The following is a 9,151-nucleotide window of genomic DNA, read 5'->3' on the forward strand; positions in this document are numbered from 1 at the left end:
CCTCTACTCACGACCACAATCCATTCCGGAGGCCCGTCCGTTGTGCACAGGCGTGAAGAGCACAACGGAGGCCCGTCCATTGTGCACAGGTGTGAGGAGCAATTGCCGCTCATACTCATGCGCAAACAGTGATCGCCACTCCTGCGCATGCGTGAATGGCAGCAAACCCGCCGGTTACTTCCGGGTTTGCCGTGGTCACAATTTGGAACGTCCGTGAGTGGAATAAATAGAGGTTCTACTGTAAATGTAATGAATGAATGAATGATTCCAATACTATTTTGGAACTCACCACGAACACTTCCCTTGTTCTCTTAGAATGGCACCCACCTGAGAAGTGCTGGAACTGAATTCCGGTAACTTCTGGCTGGAAAAAAAGCTCTGAATAAAACCTATCCAAACATGAGAACCATCTACCCACAGTGTTTCTGTATCATTGGGATTGAGTTTCTTTACTGCTTTCTTCCACACATGGAGATGTGCAAGATTCTGTTGGCAGTGCATGTTCCTGAAACTCATCTGAACGTGTTTAAAAAAAGTTTTCCTACAAATTTACATCTATTTATAAAATGAATGGAAAATGTCACCACAGAAACGGTCTACTTTAGAAAAAAAAAGTACATGTCTTCCAAAATGCTGCCCTCCATTTAGATGCCTGTTTCTTCAAACACTGTAATTATGAGAAACCAAAATTGATTTCTAAATACTTCAAGATGAAACCGGCACTGATATGCAATTATCTTTTTCAGCTCTACATTGCTTGTACATAGAATGGATCCTTTCCGTGAATTATTTTAGACTGCAATTCTTGACTGATATAAATATCCTACAGAAATCATCCCAAGATATAAGCATCTAAGTAGAATGAATAATCTAACAAGCTTTACACATATATAACACTGGTGCTGAAAAATCTATACTGGCTGTCTGTTCGCTACCAAGGCAAATTCAAGGTTTGGTTGTTGACATTTAAAGTCTTAACCAGTGGCAGACTTTGGGATCTCAAATTTCAGTGGCACCCTGTGTGACGCCAAAATTGGGGGGCAGGGCTGCCTCTCACCTTCCATTCTACATCATAGTTGCAGCAACCCCTGCAGCACCCCCAAGGCTCTGCACCCAGTGCGACTGAACCTAAATCTGCCTCTGCTTTAACAACTTGGAAACCGGACATCCTAAGTGCAGACCAGCCAATCAATTCCATGATCAGTCAAATGCCACTTGGTGACAACACAGAAGCAAGCCTTCTCAGTGATCACACCCACCCTCAAAAATGCCCTCCCTCGGGGAATTCTTGAGCCAGGCGCCTCTTAAAAACTTTTTTATCCAAGCTCTACTGGATTTGGGAACTTTAATTTTCTTTTCAACACTATTTGGTTTTGTATGTGGTATACAGTTGTGTTTTGTTTTTAATCTCATTTTAACTAGTTTTTATGTTATGCAATGTTATATTTTACAATATTACCCATGTTGTATTTCAATTGGGCTGTATCCAACTAAATTCCATGCAGAGTAGACCACTGAAATTAATGGACCTAAGTTAGTCTTGTCAATTAATTTCAATGGGTCTACTTCCATTGGGACTAACCCATTTTTATGTCAACTTGTTTTTATTATTGCTTGTTAGCTGCCCTGAGCCCGGTCTTGGCTGGGGAGGGCGGGGTATAAATAAAATTTATTATTTATTATTATTATTACAAACTGTTTAAAATATTATTCTATTAAGTAATATAAAGATGTTATAAGCAAACAACTTTGTAAAGAAAATATGTTCAATGTGCAAATTATTTTGTGCCTTATAACCATAAAAAAAACTTTTCTAAAAACTTTGCAAAGTTTCCATTTTTATGACAAAGACCTGCTTCAGACACTCACTTAAGCCAGTTTTTAGGTGATCACAAGCAAGGCATTGCATGCTTTAATGATTTCACACATTCCCAGCCTCATCTGCCATGTGCAAGAGGAGAAGTGAAAGCTTTCCTTTTTAATTAAGAACAAACCACAATTTCATGTCATGTACAAATGCAGAGGACAAACCAGGATCTCAAGCCAGTTGTTTTGTTTTTTTAAAAGGTTGTTTGCAATGGGAACTGTGGTTGGTTCTTAGGCCCCAGCTTGCCTCATCCCTAAACACCAGCCATGTGGGTTGGGGCTGATAGGAGTTGAGCCCAACATCTGGAGGGTCACAGCTTAGCCACCTGTGTTCTAAAGTGAACACAGATTCAACTTCTCATATGTGTGAAGAAGATGGAAGCACATGTGTCCATGTGTTGCCATCACTCACTGTCATTGATTTAAGTCAAAGAGTAATAGGTTTATATCAATCTAAAGATATACACTTAAGTCCAGTTATTTAAACAGCATATACAACTCCATGCTATGTTACAACTTGTATCTTTTGGACTTCTCAAATCATACACACTAAACCCTACAAGCAAGTTAGTACTATTTTTCTAGATATGAATCACATGATTACAACATGAAGTATAACATACGTAACAGAGGAATTAGAGAGTAACCTGAAAAGACACAAAACTATAAATGCACTCATCCCATAACTACATCTGCATTACCACCTTACATTAATACAGTGGCCCCTCTGGATACGAATTTAATTTGTTCCGGGGGTCCATGCAGACCCCGAAAATTTTATAAGAAGAGGCGCTGCTTCTGCGCATGCACAGAAACTACGTTACCCAAAGGTAACATAACCCGAGGGTTCACTGTATGTTAGCAGCAACACTTTGAAAACAGTGCTACAAAACAGAGTTACAATAAAGCAATGTGAAACAGCCGTTTTAAACAGCAACTGACAGCTATAATCAAACCCAACTGAAAAGCTTGACAAGAAAAAGACAAGATTGAGACACGCATGTTTTGGGGAAATGCATCACTCAGACAAGAAATCTTATCTGAAACACCATTCCCCTAACAAAGAATGTGTGCTTAGATCCTTAAAGACTAGTGTCAGAACTGAATGCAACAAACCTAGAAGCCTGGTCTCTCAAGCTTCTAAAAATGATGCTTTGTATCAGCTCATGCTTTGTATACAGGTCTCTGTTCCAAACCTCAATGCCTCTAGTTTAAAAGGATTAGGTAGTAAATGGAAGTCCATACCAAGCTAGATGGACAAATGAGGTACCGTATTTTTTGCTCTATAAGACTCACTTTTTCCCTCCTAAAAAGTAAGGGGAAATGTGTGCGCATCTTATGGGGCGAATGCAGGCTGCGCAGCTATCCCAGAAGCCAGAACAGCAAGAGGGATTGCTGCTTTCACTGTGCAGCGATCCCACTTGCTGTTCTGGCTTCTGAGATTCAGAATACAGTGGTGCCTCGCAAGACGAAATTAATTCGTTCCGCAAGTTTTTTCTTTTTGCGAGTTTTTCGTCTTGCGAAGCACGGTTTCAATCAATCAATGCGCGCCTTCCCCTCTGTCCCCGGACCTGTTTAAAGCAAGGGGCGGTGGGGAGAAGATTGCTTCTCCCCATTGCCTGCCCCGCAATCTCCAGGGACAGAGGGGAAGGCGCACGCGCCCTCCCCTCTGTCCCCTTCTTTTGAAGCAAGGGGCGGAGGGGAGAAGATCGCTTCTCCCGTTGCCACCCCTTGGTTCAAAAGAGGTCCGGGGACAGCGGGGAAGACGCGCTGCGCTTCCCCGCTATCCCCGGAGCTTGTGGGGCAAGCTTCGTTTTGCGAAGCAAGCCCATAGGGAAATACATCTTGCGAAGCGGCTAAGAAAACGAAAAACTCCTTCGTCTAGCGGGTTTTTCGTCTTCCGAGGCGTTCATCTTGCGGGGTACCACTGTATTTTTTTTCCTTGTTTTCCTTCTCCAAAAACTAGGTGTGTCTTGTGGTCTGATGTGTCTTATAGAGCGAAAAATACGGTAGTTTAATTTTCCCTCATCACTCCTGTACAAAATTGGTACCTAAAGATGTGGTGCCAACATCTAGGTATTTAAAAATATATCAAACCTATAGTTCAAGCCTCACTCACTCTCACCTCAGGTCTCTCAGCTTCCAGCCTCATCAGTTGGTGCAGACCTAGTCCACAAGGATGTAGAAGACCACAAGGGCACCCACAAATCCACAAGCGCTAGAAGTCCAAAGGCAAATGGAGCTTGCCACGACATGTACCAACTTCTACATGTCAATGAGGGCACAATTGGGAGGGTGACCATTGTTAATCCAATACTCCCAAGCCCAAATTCTGGGGTAGCCATGATAAACTAAGATGGATGGAAGCAGTGGAAAAGTAAATCTGTGTGTAACCTCTCCCAATGTAATAAAAAAACCTGCCTTTGGGAGAGACCTTGACACGTGGACTGCTAATGAACAAAGAAGAATAGCATAGCTGAGTTAATAAGAACGTCTTGTTAACCAATAGACAGAAATTGGCTCTTGCGCAGCATGTGAAGCCATACTAATAATCCTAAGGCAATATGTAGAAGTGGTTTGTTTATAATCTAATGTTGAAATGGAATAGCAAAAGTAACAAACTGGGATTCGTCTGACAGCTCAGCTCCAGCCTGTGAAGTAACCTGCCAGCTTTATCTCATGATCTCAGTACTGTGATGCATCAGAATAGGGACCACCCACTTGCTGGCACACAAACTCTCAAGCACCACCTTTGCCAACCTGGTGCCCTATAGATGTTTTCAAGTACAATTCACATCAGGCATAGAATCTGGGATTGATGGGCTGTAGTACAACACACCTGGAAGGCACCAGATTAGCAAAGAAGGCACCAGATTTACTGTTCCAGCAAAACAAGATCAAGGTGAGAACATTCCATGCCACTGGATATGAATCTAGCAAGCTTTAGATAATGATATGGAACACATTAACAATAACAAATACATAATTGCTTTATGCACTCTTTCAAATGAATCACAATCAGATTTTGAATTAGACAAATTTTAAACAAATTTAACAAGTTTTAAATATTTAAAAGTGAAAAAGCAAATATTAAGCTCTATTTTGACTATGTCCTTACAAAAACATTAAATCGTATGTTCAACAGAACAGACTTTACACATTGACAAAGTTCTTTCTTTGAAATCATACAAGTTTACAACTGACTTTTAGAAGACATCTGAAGGCAGCCCTGGATAGGGAAGTTCTTAGAGTTTCATGCTTTCCTTTGACACTGTCATCTTATCTGTGCTTAAGTAAGATTGGTAGCTATGGGCGTCGCTGAAGAAGTAAGCCTAAATAGAGTAAGTGTAGCCTAATAGTTAGAGTGTTGGACTTAGGACCTGGGGTTTGAACCCCCATTCAGCCATGAAGCTCATTTGATGACCTTGGGTTAGTCAGTCTGGAAGTCTAACATACCACACAGTATGTCAGTAAGTGTAAAATGAGGAGAAGAACCATGTATCCCCTCTTGAACTCTTTGAAGGGAGTGAGGGATACACATTAGTATTCAAGACATTAACCAGGAAAGTTCCTTTTACCTAATTATACACTGCTAGCAACAATTCTAACATACTCGCTCGAGTAAGAACTCAGTAGGACTTATTTCTGAATACACATCTTCTTTATAAGCTGGAACTTAAGGACCTAGAAGAAAAAGCACCCAAATGTATACACTGATCAGTAAAAGCTTGAGTTTACAAGACAGTAACTACACAGGTGTACATGGGGTAGCAAGTGCTACTTTAGCACATCAGCAGAAATATACAGCAGGGTTGGAAAACCTGTGGGGCTCCATATGTTGTTGTGCTAAAGTTCACATCATCCCTGACCACTGGAGCAGCCTAGCTGAGGCTAATGGGAGTTGGTCCAAAAACATCTGAAATACTAGTTTCCTCAGTATCGACAGTCTACTTCATCCAGCAAAAGCAGTGTCGTAACTGAGCTAAACAATATTAGTAAGGAAACTGAGGCAGGTGGCAGTTTAATTAAAGAATGCTATATTATGTACAACATGAGTTTCAGTGCATACAAAATGAGGCACCCCTCCCAATTTTCTTAATAATTAAAGCACCCCATTGTAACCTGGAATTGAAAGACAAGGACTCGAAACTAGCACATATTTTAATCCCACCTATATACGTCGCCAGCCCTTCCTCCAAAGATCTCAAGCTGGCGTTTCGGTTTCACTGGGCTGCAAGAAGACAATTGCGGCCAAGCTACCCCAGGAAGTCATAGCCGGCCAGGGGGTTGAATTGGATTTCCCTTGCCACAATCCACTACCATGCCCACACGTCAGCATGCAAGTCAACGTCACTTTCTAAAAGGTCTGAGGAAATGAAAACACGTCACACGTGCGCAACACCCAGCTATCAAGAGAGCAAAAGGAAGAAAAGCCTGTTTAAAGAGATGGAACCGAAGTAGGAAAGTGACGAAGGCCGTTTTGTACCGGGGAAGGGGAGGGGGATAAATTTAGAGCACGCATTGGCGCCTCCACCAACCCCACTTCACCCGGAGACGACCTACCCCCGTCCACAGGGTGAGCCGTTGCCCAGCCTTCTCCGCCTCCAGCCTCACTCCCCTCACCTGATGCGCGGACCCAGAAGCGTCAACTGGAGGAGGAGGAGGAAGAGGCCTCAGCCCTCGCGGCTCCTTCACGACGCTCCGAAGCGTCACCAGCAACGGGCGCCTCAGCCCCGGCTCAGGCTGCCGAGGACCCCCATCAGCACGTCCCAGCCGCTAAGATGCAAAGGCAAGTCCCTCGCCGCCGCCATCTTCCTCCCGCCGCCACCTTCGACCTTCGAACTCTTCCCCCCCCCCTCGGGTCACTTCCGGTCCGCTGTCGCCTGAGCTTTGGTTGCCAAGGTGATCTCCGCGCTCTCCCGCGTGGGGACTCGGATTCTCTTAAAGAGACAGCGCCCTTTTTGAGCAACGCCTGCCTTCTGTGTAAAAAGGACAATGGACCAACCTTCTTTCTTTTTCCTTCCCTGAAGCTCGAACCACCCAACTATGGCACTCTGTTGTTGTTATTAAGAACAAGGATTTCTCCCGTGCCGTGAAATTACCTTTTAATGTTGTGGCTTTATATGCCCTGAAACACACCCACCTCAATGCAGTATAATTAAAATTACCACCACACATACAAAAAATACTACCTATTTTCATAGCTGTCGACTTTTCCTTTTCTTGCGAGGAATCCTATTCGGAATAAGGGAATTTCCCTTAAAAAGGGGAAAACGTTGACAGCTATGCCTATTTTAAACACTTAAGTGTTAAGCTAGCAAAGCTTGGAGTGTTAATTCCTGTTGTAAATGGTCACTGCGCTTATCTCGCAACACATTTGCGATTTCCATTGAAAGGTCAGGCAGGCTTCATGATCTTTAACCTCCACTGGTGCGTTTGCGTGTGTGTGCACGTGGGGATGTTTGCAAACTAAGGATAGCATCTCATGTATCTGAAAGGTGCGATAATCCATTAGATTTTAAGGGGTTCTAAAACTACACACACACACACCAAAAATGGGGGAAACAGAAGCCTAGATCATTGTAAAAAAAAGTAGCTTGCCCCATAACATTTAGACAGTGTTCAAATTGTATGAAGGGCTTCATCAGGATCCTCCACCTTTTGTCATCTACAGCAGTCACTGGAAAGAGAGGGGACTCCAGGGCCTTCTCCATCAGTTCTACGGAAATATCAGTAACTTTAAGCTCCTCTGGTCTTTGAAATGTTTTCATTCCAGCTGGTCATTTTCAAGAACTCCAGGGTATCCAGTGTAATAATGTAGGGGCATTTGTTTCCTGGAAACACTGGAATGAGAGAGATCAGAGATGATCCCTGGAGAATGGTGTGAGGGGATGAAGTATGAATGTCTGGAGAAACTCCAGCACAAAAATAGTTGTTGTTTTAACTGGGGTTGTTTTTTAAAAATAAAATAAATAAAAACACTTTCAACAACTTTATCAAGTCTCCTCTTACATTTTTCCAAATGAAAAAGGCCCAGATTTTGTAACTTGTCTTTGGATAGACATCTGCGAACACTGTCCAGCTTGCAACATGTTGAAAATCCTGGAAGCCAGGACCCAAGTTTGGGGCAAGTACTCTTTCGTGAGAGAATCCCAGCGGAGAGTAAACATGCCCCCACATTGCTTAGAGCACTTGCCTATCTCCCTAGAAAAGGTCATCAACTTTGGATGATTACCCATAGCTGAGCAACTAAGCCAAATTTTAACTTATTGAAATGTGGCAACATTAGTTTAAGTCTTGTTTTAAATTTATTTGTTGTTTTTGCACTTTAACTGCTTTCAATTTATTAATCACCTTCCAAACCGCTGTCTCAAAGCAATTTACCCAGATGGGTAAATTGCTTTGAGACAGTGGTTTGGAAGGTGATTAATAAATTAATTGTGATCACCATCACCATGCTTTTGGCCATGCCAGCATAGTTCCACTGGTCACTTGCCCTGATACATAAAACCAGGACGGTGTTCTCTGTGCTCTGCTGCAACAGACACTGGTGATATGTCTCTTGAGCTTGAAGCTGTCCTCCTTTTTGCTTGTGCAAGAAACTATAGAATTGAACTGGCAGCTACATGGCTATTTTGGGTATAGACTTTGGGTTCCCATGCTAAAGCATTTAAGATTAAAAACAGCAACACAATAACATTTATTCTGTAGAGCATGTGTGCAGCCATGCAAAGAGCAATGCTACTTTGCTTAAGTGATAAAGTGGATGGCTTGCTAGGTCTTTTCCATTTCTGCATGCTGTGATTCATGTTGACTGGAATGTTTTTGCATTTGTAACCAGAGAGGAGCCAGATTAATAACACGGGAAGGGGCTGCAGTACACAGCCTTTGTACTATAAAAGAACAGTAATCCGGTACTTTGTTGCCTTTACTGGGATTCATCCATAGTTCTTACAGCAACCAAAGCGTAAGTGTTCCTGAGTGGAGTCCCTATTCCCTTAACATCTGTTTTTAAATATTTGTTCATTTTATTGTCCTGCCCTTCCCACGCATACCTGCCGTTTCCAATCTGAAACCATGAGCAGCTCACTAGACTCAAATTGCTCCTAACGTCTGTTCTTTTCATTACCACCTGGCTTGTTCATTGGATATGCCGCATAACAAATAGTGCCTTTTGTTGCTGGATCCTCAATAGAGTGTAGCATAGGGACAATTATATGCTGTCCTCTGGATATGCCTCCTCCTTCATGACATCACTAGATTAAATCAGGAGGGCCCATAAGTG

General features: G+C 42.6%; 1 protein-coding gene across 1 annotated transcript in view; it reads right to left on the reverse strand.

The window, feature by feature from the left end:
- The window catches only part of LCLAT1 (lysocardiolipin acyltransferase 1), an 88,268-nt gene extending 81,427 nt beyond the window's left edge, over positions 1–6,841 (reverse strand). Inside the window, exon 1 of the mRNA XM_081904289.1 lies at positions 6,490–6,841. The gene's annotated coding sequence lies outside the window, so the exon portion shown is untranslated. The remainder of the gene's footprint in view (positions 1–6,489) is intronic.
- Positions 6,842–9,151: the final 2,310 nt, after the last annotated feature.

Source organism: Podarcis melisellensis, assembly GCF_964234715.1.
Source record: "Podarcis melisellensis genome assembly, chromosome: 3".
Taxonomy (NCBI): domain Eukaryota; kingdom Metazoa; phylum Chordata; class Lepidosauria; order Squamata; family Lacertidae; genus Podarcis; species Podarcis melisellensis.